The sequence below is a fragment of the Vipera berus genome (genome assembly GCF_964194415.1).
Source record: "Vipera berus genome assembly, chromosome: 11".
NCBI lineage: Eukaryota > Metazoa > Chordata > Lepidosauria > Squamata > Viperidae > Vipera > Vipera berus.
Window position 1 is genome coordinate 2,241,352 of NC_138214.1, and position 20,424 is coordinate 2,261,775.

A 20,424-nucleotide genomic window follows, 5' to 3' on the forward strand; every position below is an offset into this window, starting at 1 on the left:
CCTCCTCCTCCTCCTCCTTTTTAAGGAGCATGTAGGAGACGATACTCTGGCCCAGTATATTGTCAATATACAGTACCCAAACTTTTGAATTAGAAACATGTGTTTTTCCTTCCTTTGGATGCTCACCTAGGGGGTCTGTGGATTTCCACAGAGGAGGCCCTGGAATGTGTCATGGGACAATACGCCAGGTCAGCCAGTAACTCAAGCCCACCTATAGCTTGAAGGTGGCCGTAAAGCAGTCCCAACATCTGTTCAGCTGGGGAACGCGCCATTGCTGAGAATTAGCTTTTGAATCCACTTAATCATTAACCGTGGCCTGGAGAAAGTTAAAGGACAAGGGCCCGTTTGTTAGCCGCAGGCCCTCCAGAGAGACCCAGAAGGCCATATTTTATCTGGAACAGCGTGAGAAGAAGCCGGGCAGCTTTAAACAGTTGAAATGTGGCCGAGATTTTAGTGGGAAACCCGGAGACAATGCACGCGTACGCACGGCTGATCCGGCCCAATCCGATGCTTTGCATCGATGCATTGCGGACCAAGCTGAGAGTCTCTCAAAGGTCCAGGAAAACAGAACAGGGATATATCCTGGTTTGATGTGGGAGCCGTGTGTTCTTCTTGTGGGTCGCTTTCCCAACACAACCACTAGACCCCCTTAATACAGGCAGTCCTCAACTTACAACAGTTCGTTTCGTGACCATTCAAAGTACTGAAAACGGCGAGCTATGACCGTTTTTCATACTTACGACCGTTGCAGCAATTCCCTACATTCACATGATCAAAATTCAGATGCTTGGCAACGGACTCACATTTATGACGGTTGCAGTGTGTCCTGGGGGGGGGGGAGAATCACGCGATTCCTTTTTGCAACCTTCTGACAAGCCAAGCCAATGGGGTAAGCCGGATTCACTTAACAACCGTGTCACTAATTGAACAATCGAAGCAATTCACTTAACAACTGTGGCAAGAAAGGTCGTAAAACGGGGCAAAACTCACTTAGCCACAGAAATTTGGGGCTCAGCTGCGCTCATACGTCAATAAATAAATCCGCTTTATTTTGGGAGAAAATGCCTCGAATAAATTAGACCGACTCAATTGGAACTTTAGAAGTTTTCTCCTGGAGGCTGACGTGGAAAAGGGTGGGGGTCCGATGGCAGATGTACCCGTCCTTCACCTGAAGTCCTCAAGCAGGACACCTGCTGATTATAATTAAAAATCAACCCCTCCCCTCAATTCTGTGCAGCTCTTCTTCGCTATCACCCAGAAATGAGGGTTTTTGTCTCTGTGTGGGGTTTTTTTTAATAGTCTAATTAGTTGCTTGGACAGCTGTTGTCCTGGCAAGTATTCTCCTCGTCCTCCTGAAGTGGTTCTCCTTTGCTTTGTCAAATGTACATTTTGACAACCGAACACAGGCACTCGCGGGCTTCCCCTTTCACTCCTGAGGGAAATAATCGTCCTTTTCACTGGATCACAAGGACCCAGCAGATTGGAAATTTCCCTCTCTTTCATTAACGCCATCAGATCTCCCAGACTTTATCCATCTGAGAGTTGCCCAAACAAAACAAAACAAAGCAAAAATAATAGAGAAAGCTGGAAAAGTATTTTTTGCTTCCCTTCGAAATGGTAAAGTCCCTCTCCAGTTAGCAATTAGTAAACAGAAACAATCAAATCTATGTTTGGGTAGATATGGCAGACTCAGAGAGAGGGAGAATTAGAATAGAATAGAATAGAATAGAATAGAATAGAATAGAATAGAATAGAATAGAATAGAATAGAATAGAATAGAATAGAATAGAATAGAAGAGAAGAGAAGAGAAGAGAAGAGAAGAGAAGAGAAGAGAAGAGAAGAGTTGGAAGGGACCTTGGAGGTCTTCTAGTCCAACCCCTTGCTCAGGGAGGAAACCCTCTACCATTTCAGACAAACGGTTGTCCAATCTCTTCTTAAAAACGTCCAGCATTCACAACTTCTGGAGACAAGTTGTTCCACCAATGAATTTTTCTAACAGTCAGGGAATTTCTCCTTGGTTCAAAGTTGCTTCTCTCTTTGATCAGTTTCCATCTGTTGCTTCTTGTCCTGCCTTCAGGTGCTTTGGAGAATACATGGATCCCCTTCTTCTCTGTGACAACCCCTCAAATATTGGAAGGCTGCTATTATGTCACCCCTGGTCCTTCTTTTCATTAAACTAGACATACTCAATTCCTGCAACTGTTTTAGCCTCTAGTCCCCTAATCATCTTTGTTGCTGTTTTCTCCACTCTTTCTAGAGTCTCAACATCTTTTTCATAACATGGTGACCAAAACTGGATGCAGTAGATATTGTTCCATGAAGGATTAAGAACATTTATGGGGCAAGTCATCCATTTCCCCCTACCCTTCAAATGGTTCCCCCACCACCACCAAAAAAACCAATTATGGCCAACAGAGAACCATAAATGTCATTCACGGGATCAGATATAGATTTGGCAGGTCCATAATATTAGGGGTGGAGAATGGGTTGAAGGCCTGGTGGCCAACATTTCAAGATGATGTTGAGGGCAAGACGATGCCAAGCGATTAGGATTCCAGTTGTGATCATAAGTTGAGGACTACCTGTAACCCCTGGAAAGGGGGAAAAAAGATTTATAGTACGGTGAATATATAGCATGTTCAAATATCAATCAGCCTATTGAAAACAACACATTTTGTCTTGTAAAAAATATGAAGCCAAAACAATCCTGGATTGTAATTTTTCTCTGTTTCTCCCCATTTCCTCCCCCCCTCACCTTTGGGGGTTAACACATTTCTTGAGATTTTGGAGGTAATTTGGTATTCATTTTCTACAGACAAAAGAATTTCCGCAAGCAATGCACCGTTTAATAGCATTCATCAGAGAATTCCATCCTTTTATTATTATTATTATTATTAACAAAAGCTGGCTGAAAATTCTAGTTAGGTCTTCCCTTGCCGCACTGCAATAATCCAAGTAATGCTGGCATTTTTTAAAAAAAAAATTCCATCGAGGTAACACATTTTTCTCATTATCTATTGTGAGCGTTGACAATAGCTGGCTACTTCTGCAGTCTGTCTTGATCAAGGTTGTGAGTTATTTTGTTGATCAATGGTCCTTAGTTTTAGCAACTTCCATACACACACACACACACACATACACACGGTGTAAGAGAGAGAGGGAGAGAAAGAGAGAAAGAGAAAGAGAGAGAATGAGGATTGAGTTTCAACACATAATCTGAAACATTATTCTCCTTGACAGGGTTGGGTCCACCTATAGATAGTCCTTGACTTTGTTTAGCGACCATTACAACAGCATTGAAAAAAGTGACTTATGACCGGTCCTCACTCTTAACAACCACTGAAGTATCCCCATAGAGACTTTGGTTGCCATAAACCAAAGATTGTCCCGTTGTGAAGAGGAAAGAAAAGGAATTTGAACCACGCAGCCCAGCCGCCCTGTTTGCAAAATGTAGCCAGGTGGGCAGGCAGGGAGCATCTGCCTTCTGCATTCCCAGGATGTGAATGGCATGTATGTAATATTTTTATCCTGGTGCAAATGAAGTGCTGGGACTTTCTGAAAGGGTAAACCTATCTTTGAACTTTAAAGGGTTGGGTCAAGGCCTGGTAGCCTCAGGCTCTGGAGTCACCCTGTCCTTTTCTGCCTGCTGTGGATGAAAATTTCTTGTGGTTTTCCATCTCTTTTTCCTCTAGATTCACCTCTATTTCTCTCATTTCTATCTCTCTTTCTCTCATCTCTCTCTCTCTCTCTCTCTCTCTCATCTTTCTTTCTCTCTCATCTCTCTCTTTATCTATCATCTCTCTATCTCTATCCTATCTATCTATCTATCTATCTATCTATCTATCTATCTATCTATCTATCTATCTATCTATCTATCTATCTCTACCTCTATCACCTGTGGCTCACCTACACCTGCAGCTCTCTATTGCTCTCAAAGCCCCTTCCAGCTCCAAACTTAGTTGTGATGAGACCAATGCTGAACGGGCAGCTCTAACTTCTCCAAGCCAAGCAACCCCTGGGGGCCTTGGAGGTAAGTGCCGGATGAATTCCCACCTGGACCAAACATTCTTATCTTCTTCCTGTTCCTTAGACAGGTCTTGCACTCACCTGGAACCAAAGGCTTCCTCTGGGCTTTATCTTATCTAGGAAGCAAGGAAATGCCAGAAGATGGATGTCAATATGACCTCTGCGAACTGGGAGAGGGGTTGGGTGGGGAGGGGAGAGAGGGAATGTGTAAAATGTGATGTTGGCTAGTTCCATTAAGTTAATTAAAGATCAACCCATCTTTGGTTTGACAGCCACAGAAGGAAATAAGTTTTTGTTTTTTTTGGTTTGATGTGGGTCTACTCACCCTTCCAAAGAAAGTAAACAAGTATGCTGCGCAGAAATTTTGGAAGGCAGCCTGATTGACAGTTGGACAACAGGCTATTGTTTTGATGTATTTGCACCTATAGTATATATAAGACCATCCTATAAGTGTAAATGAATCTATGTCACCAAGCCAAACTTTATCCTTTTGCACTTGAACCATGCCTATCAAATTTTGACCCTTAATCTAGCATGTCAGAGTGCAAATTTTTCAACTGCAGGAAGAACTTAGTGAAAACTGAGTTGGAATTTTTTCAAGGCAGAAGATAGATTCAACCTGATACTCCAGAGAATTGCAGATAAAAAAAAAGTCAGTAGACTTAAGGGCAACAATTTAGCCCATTTCTTTGTTAGGCCCTCAATTAGCCATATTTATCAACAATTTTAGGGGACCAGAAAAAAAGATAAGATATTTTACCGCACCGTTGAACATGCAGCTGAAAGCGGTATTTATGCCAAATTATAGCACAGGTATTGTGGCCATTCGCTACATAGGTCTCACATTATTTCTTTCTGCAGCAGCATTAAGAGAGAGATTGCTGGTCTGTTTGGCAAACAGGAATAATGGGAAGGAGAGCTGAAACTTAAGGAACTACTATTACAAAATCTGAAATGTGGCAAGTTTTGTTAAAAAAAAAGTAAGTTTCCACAGGGAAAGCTTCTGTACCAAAGGTTAAAGTTCCCAGAGGACTATCATAGATTGATAATAAAATACCTGCAAAAATAAAGGTGACCAGTTGCATACTTTTGTCTGAGAGTTTGGAGGCCGGTCTTAGTGATGGTAGATGGTGATTCTCCAGAAGTTGGAGTCCACCTCCCATCAGTCACAGGTGTGCACGAATGCTACAAGACTAAGCTACAAAGACTATATGTGGGGGTTGCCCCAAAGTGCTTTTTTTCCAAAAGGCAACTGGACTTTCTTGGTTTTTGACCCCGAAAATGTTTCGCTTCTTATTGCAGAAGCGTCTTCTTCAGATGATTGAGAATCTCCACAGAGAAACATGTGGGTTGTATAAAGTGTGCTAGAAGAACTGATCCTACGGACAACGTCTGGACAATGTGAAGACTGTCTGAGCCAGATAATGAAGTTTCTGAAGCTCTTCGTCAATGTTAAAAGTCCTCTTAAAGAAAGAAGATGAGAAGTTCACCTACAATCAGAAAGTTATTTTCTAGCTGAGGTCATAGCGAATCCTCTGTGCCTTGCTTAGTCACTTCTTTTTAAATCCAGTTTCCCTTCACATTTCCACAACGTGTGTCATCTGCACAGGAAACCCTTAGTGGCCACCCAGCTTAAATCTAGTTCCAGGAAGGATGAAAGCAGTTGGCATCTTTAAAAACTTGGCTGAGTTCTTCTGTGGGAAAACTTCATCGATGGCCAGGTGTCAGCACAATTGTGAGCTGACCTTGAAATCTGCAGTGAGGCATAAATGACTTCTCCGAACGCTTCTCTGAACGACAAAAATGTTATCTGAAAAAGACAGTGAACCTTGGTGCAGTTTAGCGTGGTTTTGTTTTGTAATCTTTCACTTTAGGGCTCTACTTTTTTTTCTTAAACCCATGAAACTTTAAGAAAATGTGGAGGGGGGAAAATTGGGGTGGGGCAAATGGAGGAGGAAGAGGATGAAGATGAGGAGGAGGAGGAGGAGGAGAAGGAGAAGGAGAAGAAGAAGGAGAAGGAGGAGGAGGAGAAGAAGAAGAAGAAGAAGAAGAAGAAGAAGAAGAAGAAGAAGAAGAAGAAGAAGAAGAAGAAGAAGACAAATAGCTATTTAGAGAGAAGAAATAATAATTTCTCCCTATCCAAGCTGTTCACAATAAGGATTGAGAGACGTTTCCTTCTCCAGTCCTGAGTAGATGGGGCAGAGCACCACACTGAGCTGTCACTGCAAAATGCCCCGAGGACAATTCAACTGGAAAAGTGGTGCACACACATTAATAAATAAATAACTGAGGGAACGTCATGCTGCCCTCTTGAAATAATTAGAATCAGCGCACTTCACTCCTATTTAGGCATTTGCCCTTCCAAAAAAGATTTAAAAAGTAAACTCCCCCTTTCCTCTTTTAGCCTCTCTCTCTCTCTGTGTAGAGTTGCATGTTTGAACAGATCAGCACTCTTTTGGGGTGATGATGTGCTATATCTTTCTTTCTTTTTCTTTCTTTCTTTCTTTCTTTCTTTCTTTCTTTCTTTCTTTCTTTCTTTCTTTCTTTCTTTCTTTCTTTCTTTCTTTTTTCTCTCTCTCTCTCTCAACCCATGGCATTCTGACTTTGCAGGAAAATCAATATTTTGTTTTCAGAGGTGTAAATGTGTTCATCTCTCGAAAACGCCCTGGTCAGTTTTACGGTGGTGCATTTGGCAGCTGTTTCCTTGCATGATTCCCAGGCTGTTGGGACTGACAGTTGGGGAAACTGATGCGCCCCCTTAACTCTGTGAGCTGCCCATTGTTCCCACAGCTGAGCTCCGGGCTCATGTTTGCCTTCTCTCCCATGCATTATTCAACACCCCAGGAAAAGGCCAAGAACCTCTTTCATTCAGGAATTTTGTATTAAAATAATCAATTTCAACTGAAACTGGGGCAGAGCAGCTTGGCTTCTGGGGGAGTATTTTAATAAGACATCAGCCTTTGCTATTTGCGTGGGAATTGTGGGATCAAGCAGCCCAATTGGACAATTTCTGGTTTGGCCCAGAAACACAGCAAAGTTTTTCTTTCTTTCTTTCTTTCTTTCTTTCTTTCTTTCTTTCTTTCTTTCTTTCTTTCTTTCTTTCTTTCTTTCTTTCTTTCTTTCTTTCTTTCTTTCTTTCTTTCTTTCTTTCTTTCTTTCTTTCTTTCTTTCTTTCTTTCTTTCTTTCTTTCTTTCTTTCTTTCTCTCTTCCCTCCCTCCCTCCCTCCCTTCTTCTCTCTCTCTCTCTTTTTCTCACTCTCTTTCAAAATTCTGCAGTGGAAGCACAACATGCAACCAAGGATTTTTTTTTCCCCCTAGCAAAGAGAGAAAACACCCCACACTCAAGAAGCATACCAAATTTGCAGGGATGCAGCTGTGGTGGAGCAGACAGGACAAAGAGTTTTTGTAGAGGGCATTACAGCAGCTGAAGTGTTTTCTTCTGCATCAACTTAGCAGGCTTTATAACAAGCGCTCCAAGAGAGGACAAAAATACACAGCCCCACAATGCAGGTGGAGAAGGGGAAGTTGAAATAATATGGTCTGTCCAAGCTCCCCAGTGAACTGATATAAAATGGGAAATGTATGGTCTAAATTGGAGGAGGGAGGAGGAGGAGGAGGAGGCGGCGACAAAGAATGGACTTTCCATATCAACTCAAGGTTTCTAGCCCCTTATTACTTTTGTCTAGTTTGTCTCCTTGTTATTTAGTTTTTCTTTTAGCCTCACCCATTTGCCCTCCGAGTAAAAAAGAACTGCCCTGAGCTGGCCTTGCCTCTAAGGCCAAGCAAAACATTTTATGAAGAAATAAAGACAAAATTTCCCATGAGGTCAGGGGCTCCAAATAGTGGGGAAGATCAGCTCTAACCACTAGAACCCCCAACCCTGTTACAAAACGTTCTCTTCCTTTTCTCCTCTTTCTAGCTTCACAATACCCTAGCCAGGGTTTGCACCGGCATTCCTGGAACCCTCCAGGATATGAAAAACTCTCAACTCTCCTTGGAATGACACTGCCCCTCTTCTCTGTAACATTGTTGGGATGGTTTCTTCTTCTCATGACAACCAACTGTCCATCAAATCCTCTTTTTTTTTCTCTCCCTGGAATGTATTGTGTCTGGCTGCCACTGCAAAAAAATAATTTTTTTAAAAAAAATGCACATGTCAAGTCTGCCTTGACAGGAAAGGCTTTTGCTCGAAGACATGGTCTCAACCCAAGATGATATATATATATATATATATATATATATATATATATATATATATATATATATATATATATATATATATATATATATATATATATATATATATATATATATATATATTCATGTGTAAGAATTCCCTGTCACCAGTAAAAGGATGAAGACCCTCAGATTCCCAAATGGCAAATGGGAAGCCACGGGAAGGGCAACGAGTCAGAGTGGACGAGTAAAGAGAGAAAATATCCATGTTTTGCTTTGTGTGCCTTGCTAATCTAAGAGCTGGATCCTTTCCCAGTTGCTGATCTACACAAAGTTTCCATTGTGGAACCAAAAGCTAAGATGGCAGAGTTGCTTTTTGAGACAGAGAAAACCATGCACATGCATAAGCTTTTTATTTTCATGAATGATTCCCTGTTCCGGGTTCCATGAAACAAACAGAGCTTAGGAGAGAGAGAGAGAGAGAGAGAACATGCATTTTTTTTAGAGAGACAGCCAGCAGGAGGAAGAAAAAAGAGGGATGTTGTTTGATGTGTGTGTGTGTCTCTGTGTTTCTCTTTGTGTGTGTATGTGGAAGGTAATGGAGAACATCAAAAACAAGAGAAGGCCATTTCTAAAGGAGTTGGAAAATTAGTGGTCACCAAGTGTGGTCTTACTTTGTCTCGGCCATAGCTGTATGGTTCAACTCACTTCCTAGATCTTTGTGAAATGAAGGATGCTGAAATCCAAGATGCTCAGTTGGAATGAGAAAAGGGAAACGATCGTCAGATGTTTGGGTGACACAGAAGGCTTCTTCTGAAATTTTTCTGCCATTTCTCATGGGATCTTTCCTGAAGCGATGAAAGCTCATGTTCTTCTCAAATGTCCTTCAGAGGAGAAGAAGATTTGCACAAATCTTGGCCTTTATTGAGTGTCAAGAGATATGCAAATTTTCTGGCCTTTTTTACACAATTCTTTCCCCATGTTCTCTCAAGCTTCCACTGAACCTCCAAAGAAGATCTCAGAGGGAACTACTTTTTTTTCAGAATGGAGAGGGTGAGCAGAGAGATTGTGAGCAGATGAAAAGAAGCTGTGCTAAGATATGAACAGAGTGGTGAAAGCTAGATTCTCAAAATCTCATTCCTAAGATTTATGGAAAAGGGGAAAATTAACTCCCACACTTATCAGTAAGTATATTATGGTAAAGCTTCTTTGATCCCTCTCATCCTTCTTCTAACTGTCTCTTGACACGGGTGAGATGTTGCTCTCCAGTTCCTTAATAAGAAAGAAATTTAGAATTTTTCTTGTCCTACAATATTTGGGGCAAGCCACCATTTTCATTCCCAGAATTGCAGGATTCCATTACTGAGTAGAACAAGGAATAATCTCCAGCCTCCTTAGAATAAAGCAAAAAAAGAAAAGTCTTCTCCATAGTAGAATTCTGAGAAATTGCAAAGTGGATTGCAGGACTGTGTCTTTATGATTGTAATGAACACAGGGTGTATGGTGCCTTAGAACCTGTCCCTAACACCATGAAATCAATTCAACCCATACCACAACATTAAATATCCATACAAAGATCAATTCATCAGGGCAGCAAGAACCCAATCAGATTATCTATGATAACTGTGGTTATAAGAAGCTCTGTGCAAGCTCCGTGGAATAGTTTTGCTTGTGAAGCACCAGGAAGAGCAACTTCCCGATCTTTAGGTAGACAGCCACGGCATGGAGATAACCACCAGATATCAACCCTGTCTCCTGATGACTTCTATTGAACCTCAGAGGTGGAACACCTCAAGATCTTAATTCAGGATGCCTAGGTGAGCAGATCCCTTCTCCTTGATGGAGGCAGTCCAGCAGAGGCCTCCTGGAGATTGCTAATCCCAGTAGATATCTATGGAAATTCTCAATCCTCCAGCTCACGGTTGCATCAAAGCTGCCTTTCCAAAAGGCAGCTGGACTTTCTTGCTGTTGTTTTCTTCTTTGAAAACTTTTTGCTTCTCATCCAAGAACCGAAAAAGCTTCTTGGATGAGGAGCAAAATGTTTTCAAGGGAAAAAATACACAACCTGTTGCCTTTTGGAAAAGTGCCTTTGGGATAACCCATGTAGATAAATAGCACAATGCAGATACTAACAATAGCCTTGCACAGCTTCTCACTAACTGGAGAAGAAAAAAGTTGCCTCTTGTCCAACTTTTACCATCATCCCCAACAATAACAGCCCGTGTAGTTGGATGGATGTTTTCCACAGTCATCGTGTTGAGTTGTGATAAATTCCAGGGTTGAGCCAAATGACCCCTCAGATTCCCACTTTGATGAAGGCACTCAAGGGAACCCCACCCCCAATATTCATTAGCAAATGATCCTTTTTCTCCCCCCAGTAAGGCGGGGGGGGGGGAGGGAGACCACCCTTCTCTCTGGAACCCGAAAGCCAAAGTTATCATTTTCTTTTAATCCTCCATCTCGACGTGTGAATTATTTTTGTATTTCCATATTTCTCAAGTAGCACTTAATTTAATCTCAGGCCCATTTCCTTCAATAAGCCATTGTTGCCTCTTTTAAAAAGCTGCCCTGCTCTTCCCTTCTGAGTCATACATCCATGAAATTGGTTTAATGAAGCATAAAAGTATGAAGTATTAACAACAGTGGAATTCGCGTCCTCTCTCGGCATTGGTTGGGGAGGGGTCTCCTCTCTCTCTCTCTCTCTCTCTCTCTCTCTCTCTCTCTCTCTCTCTCTCTCTCTCTCTCATTTCTGGCCTAATTTATAAAATCAGCACTCAGATGATTCTGATCGGAGCCAGAATGTCAGAGAAAGAGCTGCTTTATCCGAGACGCGGGAGTTTGTCAAAGATTTGAAATGATACCTATTAGTCAAGAGAGATGAGGTAGGGGAGGGCTTGAGAGGGAGGGGTGCAGAGGTTCCAGCACATTAAGAACTGAGAATTCAGCTCTTAAGTTTCAGTTTTAGTTTTATTGGCTTAGTAGGTGGGTATTGGTCACCCACCTAACTGGGCAAATGAAATGGAAAACTCAGGAAGTAGCCCCGTCCCAGGGACAATTGATTAAATTCATCAGAGGGTTCAGTGATGGGGATGTGGTATGATAGATAGATAGATAGATAGATAGATAGATAGATAGATAGATAGATAGATAGAGAGTTATAAAGGGTTATATATAAATGGAAATCAATCAAGAGAGAAAGAGATAGAGATAAAGATACAGATACAGATAGAAGACAGACAGACAGACAGATTGATAGATGATAGATATAAATAGAGGTATATATGGATATATGTATGGAGATTGATCAAGAGAGAGAAATAGAAGATAGATAGACAGACAGATAGATTATATATATATATATATATATATATATATATATATATATATATATATATATATATATATATATATATATATATATATATATATATATATATATATATATATATATATATATATATATATATATATATATATATATATATATATATATATATATATATATATATATATATATATATATATATATATATATATATATATATATATATATATATATATATATATATATATATATATATATATATATATATATATATATATATATATATATATATATATATATATATATAATCTTTTTTTCCCCTCCCCGATGCAGCTGACAAAGTGAGAAAGAGTCTGTGGCCTAGAGGTTAAAACAACTGCCTAATGTGCAATCAGCCCAGGTTCGAATCTCAGAAGGGTGTGGCTGACTGATGAGAACAAATAAGTTTGAAATGGCTATATCAGTCTCCCCTTAATTCTTTGTTAGCAATCCAAAAAATTATGATATATATATGGAAATTGATCAACAGAGAGAGACAGATAGAGAGACAGAAGACAGACAGAGATAGATAGATTGATAGATATAAAAAGAGATATATATGGAGATATATATATGGCAATTGATCAAAAGAGAGAGATAATAGATAGATAGATAGATAGATAGATAGATAGATAGATAGATAGATAGATAGATAGATAGATAAGCCAGCAACTCCTTTGTATCTCCCAGCCAGCATTGTTTAACCATGATTTGCTGAATAAGTCATAGTGAGCAATCTTTATTCCACAAAGCCAAGAGCCATAAAAGGTCTCAATAGTCAATTGTGGCTTATTTTTTAAAAAATCAATCATGATTAAACAAATTATGCTTCAGCATGGTGTGTGACACTGCCCTCCTCCACCCCCCCACTTCATTAATTGGTCTTGGGCATAAGTAAATTTGCCTACAGATTATCATCAGGACAGAAATATTACTAAAAATGTCCTGGGTGCTTCGATCGGGTGGAATTTAAATGCCAATTGTTGGCATCTGGTGGCTGAATAGGGAAAGGCATAGCAATACAAGCTAATGAAGCAGAGAATTAGTTTACAAATCACTGCAGCAAGCTGTGGGTGGGGAAACCCATGGATGGGCTTTTCTGGAAGGAAAGAGAGAGCAAATGAAAAACCGAAGCTTTCCATTGTCAGTGAAGTCGGAGCTTCAGCGAGGTTGATCCTGTTCCTGCCTTTTTAAGACTATTTGGCAAGGAAGAGGGAACAACAAGGAGAGGGGAGATAGGGGCAACCTGTGAAGGTGCCTGAATCAATTAATCAAACCAGACAATCTCTTGGCCGATGGGTTCTGACAGCGCAAAAGCGGAGACCTGGTTTGGATTCCTCCCGTTGTCCAAGGGGCAGCAAAGGAGCTGTGAGCCAAAAGGGGTGTGTGTGTGTGTCTCCCTTTGTATCCTTTTCACTCTGGGGAACATTTCTTCCAACTTAGCATCTCCATCATCCATAAAACAAAACAAAATAATAATAATAATAAAATAATAAGTAATAATAAAATAAAAAAGTAAAGTAAAATAAAGCAAAATAAATCAAACCAAGTAATAAAATAAAATGATAATAAATAATAAATAAAATAAAACAAAAACTTTATTGTCACTTTGAACTTACGCCAGTCAGCATACATTAAAACGAAATTTCATTGCATTCAGCTCTCAGAGGGTCACCCCCTCTGATGCGCACTACATAAATATGACAAAAATAAATAAATAAACATACAGAATTATGCCTACACCCACACATATTATACGACAGAGAGAAACATAAAAACCACATTTTGATTTTCTATGGAACATTTGCTTGCCGGGGTTCCAATGTTCCTCTCAACCGATTCATCTAGCAATGCTGCAAGTCCGTGGAGCGTTCTTCCGAAGTTGCATTAAATAAAGGTGATGAACTGCAGCTTAAAACTCTGGAAAGTGTTTAAGGAGCAGTTGTTATCTTGGAAACCCCTACTCCTAGCAAATTCGATTTTTACTTCTGTAAATTAAAAGGAAATTTCTTTTGCATAAAAGTAATTTTGTTTTTACATTCAGTAGACTGCAGCCAGAGAAACGTTTTTGTTGGTTGTGGACTCCTTGGTGAGCTCCGAGCTTGCTGGCTTTACTTGCAGATACGTCATTCACCTGATCAGTGTGAGAGAAGTGGGGAGGGGGGGTTGTCCCCTGTTTATATACAGCTGCTTGTCCTGCAACTAGGCTGTGGTTTTCCCCTTAGAAGTTCTTTGATTAGGGCTACTGTTTCACGCTTGATTGTTTGTCTAGTGTTATTCCCTGCTTATTTGGGTGGTATCTGCTGGGAAGGATGTGTTCTGGTTTTAAACAAGGAGCAAACTCCACACTCATCAACACTGATGATTTTACCTGGTTGGGTCATGAAATGTCTGCAAGCAAACAACCAAGCTCAGAGTGCACCAAGGACCCCACAGTTCTCCTCCTCTCCTCCTCCTCTCCTCCTCCTCCTCCTCCTCTCCTCCTCCTTCTCCTGTTCTGCAACCCCCCTTCCCTTCTAGCACTGATAATGTTACTTAGTCGGGTAATGAAATGTTTGCAAGGAAACAACCAAGCTCAGAGAGCACTGAGGACCCAACAATCATCCTCCTCCTCCTCCTCCTCCTCCTCCTCCTCCTCCTCTCTTTCCCCTTCCCCTCCTCCTTCTCCTCCTGCTCTACAACCCCCCCTTCCCTTCTAGCACTGATGATGTAACCTAGTCAGGTAATGAAATGTCTGCAAACAAACAAACAAGCTCAGAGGGCACCGAGGACCCCTCATTTCAACCCTCTTGCTTTCCTTCTGAGTAGACATCTATAGCAGCAGTGAAACCCCTCCGTCACCACGCTACACTGTCAACTCCCTAAAACACGGCGAGAGTTCGCACGCACAGGACTGCTATGTACATAGCACATTTGACGAGCGCTACACACTGACTTCAGCATCGGCTAAGATACACTTTGTTTTGTGTGTAAGCCAGCTCAAAGTTATTGACAGACGAAGTGCTTTCAGATGGAGTCAAGTAACCCACCCCACGCCAAGAGGGCCACCAGGTGGGTGGCTTCTCCTACAAACATTACAGAAGAGAAAGTTGGCCAATGTATCATCAGGCAAGGCACCGAGTGAGGTGTGCAACACAGAGATGAACAATGTGACCGTGATGACATTGTCAATTAATCCTTTATAAGGAAGGAATTCTTGGAGAGCAGAATTCTCTGGGCGGTTTTTTGACCTTCTGGGCTCTCATCTAAAGAGAGATGGGACTTCTGATCAAAGGTTGGAGATGTTTTGGGACAATTTGGGAGATGGGTGGACTTTATTGAATCGGGAGGGCTTCTAGTTTTCTTGGAGATGCACATTTAAGATGAATGTTGCATGCCCTACTTACCAGAATGGTGAGACAGTGAAAGCAGGAGTTTGATTTGATGGCTGAACCGCCTTTAAAATTCCCAAAGCTTAAAATACAGGTAAGTCCTCGGCTTATGAGCCCAACTGTTGCTAAATGAGCATTTGTTAAGTGAATTTTCCCCCATTTTATGATCTTTTTGGCCACAGTCATGAATTGCTGCAGTTGTTTGTGCTATTGACATGCTTGTTAAGTGAATCTGACTTCCCCTCGGCCTTTGCATGCTAGAAGGTCGCAAAAGGGGGGGGGGGTGTTGCATGATCCCAGTATACTGTGACCATCACCAGCCTTGGTGGAGCAGTGGGCTAATGCCTCCTTAAGTAACACCAGCTGCCTGCAATTAGTGCAGGTTCAAGTCCCACCAGGCTCAAGGTTGACTCAGCCTTCCATCCTTCCGAGGTAGGTAAAATGAGGACCCAGATTGTTGGGGGCAATTAAGCTGACTTTGTAATAATGCCGCTTGGGGTGTGTGTGAAAGCCCTAACAAGCAGGCATATACATAGAATGAAGGCTACTGCTAAGCTTGTAAGCCGCCCTCAGTCTTCGGAGAAGGGCGGGATATAAATGGGATTAAAAAAATAAAAATAAATCATAAATATGAGTCAGTTGCCAAGAGTCTGAATTTTGATCACGTGACCCTGGGAACGCTGCAATGGTCACGTGAAAAATGGTCGTAAATCACTTTTTCAGTCCCTTTGTAATTTTGAATGGTCACTAAATGTACTGTTGTAAGTCAAGGATTATCTGTAATAAAAAAGCAAAGATAGTACCAATAGTAATAGGTGCTTAAGAATACAATAGAGTAGAGTAGAGTAGAGTAGAGTAGAGTAGAGTAGAGTAGAGTAGAGTAGAGTAGAATAGAATAGAAGAATGGATGAGAATAGAATAGAATAGAATAGAATAGAATAGAATAGAATAGAATAGAATAGAATAGAATAGAATAGAATAGAATAGAATAGAATAGAATAGAATAGAATAGAATAGAATAGAATAGAATAGAATAGAATAGAGCTGGAAGGGACCTCGGAGGTCTTCTAGTCCAGCCCCCTGCTCAGGCAGGAGACCCTATACCATTTCAGACAAATGGTGGCCATGTTAACTGTTTTGCCCCTATGAAGCCATTCCCTACCTGTCAGGAAAGTTCTCAGGGCAACGTAGGATCTGTTTTTTAATTGTGCTTTTATCTGCATGGTGTTAACAAAATAACAGAACTGAATAACACAGTCGGAAGTCAGAAGGGACCTTGGAGGTCCTCTAGTCCAGCTCAAGCAGGAGACCCTGTACCATTCCAGACAAATAGCTACCCAGTCTCTTCTTTAAAAACCTCCAGTGATGAAGCACCCACAACTTTAGAAAGCAACTTCTGTTCTATTGATCAATCGTTCTCACTCTTAGGAACTTTTTCCTGAATTCCGTGATTAGTTTCCAGCTATTGTTTCTTGTCCTGCCCTCTGGTGCTTTGGAGAATAATTTGACCCTTTCTTCTTTGTGGCAGTCCCTTTAGGTGCATTTCCAAAAACAGCTGCAGCACCCACTTGAACACCGCTGGCATTGACAAATTCACCATCAGTCAATTGTGCAAGGCAGCTTTCCTTGGAACAGCTGACATCCTGCAATGTTCTATTCAAGCATTCATACTTGCCTATCCCAGGTCTTTGGGAAGGACTCGAAAGATGGACAAAAGATGGACAGAAATGCCAGATTCAGTAGGAACATCTGGCTGACTGTATGAGGAACCATAATTGCAAGAAGTCATTGCAAGAGTTATCCAATTACATTTGCCTGAAGGAAGGCTGGCTGCTGTCACTCAAAAATTGTCCAGAAAAGAGGCTGGAAGTTATCAGAAAGAAAGATAGCAAAGCCAGGATGATTAAATCTGCCTAACCCCATAGGATTTGATCCAGTTTTACCACTTTGATCCCTCTGAGCTTCCTTAAAAGGCTGATGTTAGAGAGAAACTTTCTGTTATACTCTGAGCTGAACACATTTCTGTTCCCTAGAAGGAAATCCTCAAGTTAACAGGGAGTGGAAAAAGCGACGGGCTGTTTGCATGGAGTCCATTATTTTTAAATGTTTTTAATTTGGCTCTCACTTTCTATGTACACAAACGCTCCTTTGCAATGGAAACGGAACAGGGATGGGATTTCCACTTTTTTTAGAGTAGCATTTTTTAAAACCGTAAACCCACCTAGGGGGAAAATAGCCTTTTCTTCCAAATTAACGGAGCTCTTTTTGTGAACAAGTTCGGGGGTTGCTTTGATGGCAGGGCTGGGGGAAACCTACCTGGAAGAATTATTATTATTATTTTTTTCAGGGAGAAATTTAAAAAAAAATGGAGAAACAGGAACACTGGTTTCATTTTGCCATTTCTTTTCTCCCGGGTATGAAAGCCATTCAGTGTGTTTCCTGATTGCACCTCCAGCCTATAAGCAAATTGTCCCCCAGGGAGCAGGAGTAAATCAGTTATGATCTTTTGTCTCTTGGAGGGAGATTAGAGGAGTCCCACTGGGGAGAAGCAGCAGTCGGTTCCCTGAGCCTTGCGTGACTGATTTCACCTTTAATCCGGCAGTTGATTGAATATTGCTAAGCAGAGGGAGATGCTTTGGAAGGCTGAAGCTGAGGAATCAGTTATTTCCACAAGAAAAGGAAGGGAGGAAGGAAGGGAGGGAGGGAGGGAGGAAGGAAGGAGAGGGAGGGAGGGAAGAAATACAGAAAGAAATACAGAAAGAAAAAGAAAGGAAGAAAGAAAGAAAGAAAGAAAGAAAGGAAGGAAGGAAGGAAGGAAGGAAGGAAGGAAGGAAGGAAGGAAGGAAGGAAGGAAGGAAGAAGGTGGGAGGAAGGGAGGAATCCTAGAGGAGATCAACCCTGACTGCTCTTTAGAAGGCCAGATCCTGAAGTTGAAACTCAAATACTTTGGCCACCTCATGAGAAGGAAGGTCTCACTGGAGAAGAGCCTCATGCTGGGAAAGGTTGAGGGCAAGAGAAGAAGGGGACGACAGAGAAGGAGGTGGCTGGATGGAGTCACTGAAGCAGTAGGCGTGAGCTTAAATGGACTCCAGAAGATGGAAGAGGACAGGAAGGCCTGGAGGAACATTGTCCATGGGGTCGTGATGGGACGGACACGACTTCGCAACTAACAACAACAACAACCGTACATTGGTTTGGGCAAAACTTCACCTTTTCCTTTTGCTTATCTGTAAAGCAGAGCAGAAGAAACTCTGAAGTTGGGAACTGTCTTCTAATAGCCTGGTGAACCAATACTACTTCCAAGACCGAATGTAGACATTTCTCTTCCTGCAGTTGTAGGACATTATCTGTTTAAACATGAAACACGTGCCATTGATTTAAAGACACTCCAAGCATCCAACCATTTTTCCCCCAGCTGGAGACTCCTAGAGTTGAACCAGGAACCTTCCGAGGGATCCTTGGTGCTCTCTGAGCTGGGTGGTTTCCTTGCAGATGTTTCATGATCCAGCTATGGGTAGTTTGGATCAAGAAACACCTGCAAGAAAACCACCCCGCTCAGACAGCACCAAGGACCGCTCATTTCAACCCTCGGCTACAAATATTTCCCTTTATCAGGAACCTTCTGCCAGCAAAATAGAAGCTCCATTCCAAACAGAAGATTGTCCTTGACCCAGCCAGGACCAAAGCCCTCTGCTCATCATCACAACTTTGGAGCAGGGTGGTAACTTGTTTCACAGAAGACTGTTGGGTGTAGTTGTGAAAGCTTTCTGTGGGGGGGGAGGGGAGGGTGAGAAGCAAAATGAGGAAGCATTTTCAGGTTGGAATAGATGTCTCCAGGCTGAAGGCTTCTTCTAAGTGGCTTCATCGAGGCTGGTTGAAAGCTCTAGGGCTGAGATACCAGGATGGACTGATGGAGGTTCTGGACTGGTTTTGACCCTGAAGTGATGGGCAGGTCCTCTGGGCCTCACCAGATCTTTATGTGAAGTTTTGCAGAAAGCCCCAGCAACAAAACAGAGTGTGGGTTTTTGTGTTTGCTAAACAAAGCATGAAAGAAGGGTGACAAAAGGAGGAGGAGCAGAGATGGAGGGGGACAAAAGCTAGGGAGGAGCCCCACCCCCATGGAAATGCAGTTCAGTGGTCCTGAATTGATGTGCTCATTCTTTAAACTCTTTCCCCTCCCCAGGTTGAGAGATCACAGGGGCTGAAAGTCCATCAAAGACCACTACTCTGCATTGATCCAATCCCAAGCAGAAGGTTGACAGGGGTTTGTTGGGCCCAGATGAAGCTACCTCCTAAAGCTAAGAGGATTTGCTTTTGGGGAAATTGGGGAGGGAGACCCTGCCCCCCCTCACTCTATCAAACTTCATCAGTGTGCACTCACCAATGAATTGCACCAACTTAAATCATGGGAACCTATCAAGAGCACTGGGGTGGGGGTGGGATGTGGAGAAAAAAACCTAGGTAGACAGGAACGATAGTGAGCAAATATTATCTAGGCAAACTTTTTCACATCCTGTGGGTTATGTTTCCAAAAGTCAATGCAATTTTTTTTTTCTGAGAGTGTCAAATGGGAAAATCGTGCCAACATTTTCTTTGGTCAGTTTTGACCCCCAACATTTGATTGATGTCAGCTATTTAGTTATTTGGGAGATAGTTGCTAGTTCGGTTCACCCAACAACATCACATGGGTTACTGAATGGATCCATTATAATGCAATACCATGGTACCTCGGTACTCATTAAATTGGTTCCAGGAGTACCAAAAATGATGAGTACCAAACAATCTTTTCCCCATAGGAATAATGGAGTGAGTCACAAGGCAGCCAACATCAACAAGTTCTAGTGTGTGCTTGAGTACCAAACAAACAATGAGAACCAGGACAAAATTTTCACCTCAAAACGCATTGAGTACCATTAAGTTTCAAAGCAATTGAGTGTCAAGATAGCAGTGTCCTTGGGACCTGACTTAACTAAAGCTGTTTCAAATATCTTGGACTGAGTGGGAAGCTTTGAATAATTTGTATTTGCAGAAATTGCACTTTGCTTGCCTTCTTTGATGTATGAATTGGCCAGGCAGGCCACTCCATGATCATACAATCAAGGACCATATTTGTCTTGATTCGGATTTCTCTCACCATCTTCTCATGCAGTGGAGGTTTCATTTGACCTGGCTCCTGAAAGGGGAAAAAGGCATCCATTCATCCTACTGTCTCTTCCAGACTACTTGAACTAAGCAATCAACCCATCATCAACCCAAACTGCCCAGCATCCAGTTCTGGAACTTGCAAACCTCAGGAATGGCACCACCAATGAGTTGAGGTTCAGATGTTGGAGCAGTGCAAAGCATTAGATCAACGTCAAGAGTCCTTTGGGAATAAAGGTCTACTTCAGAGTAGTTTAGCTTGCTTGAATGACCTTGGCACTAGATGCAGCATGGGGTCCTTGGTGCTCTCTGAGTTTGGTGCCTGAAGGTTGTTTGAGTCTTCA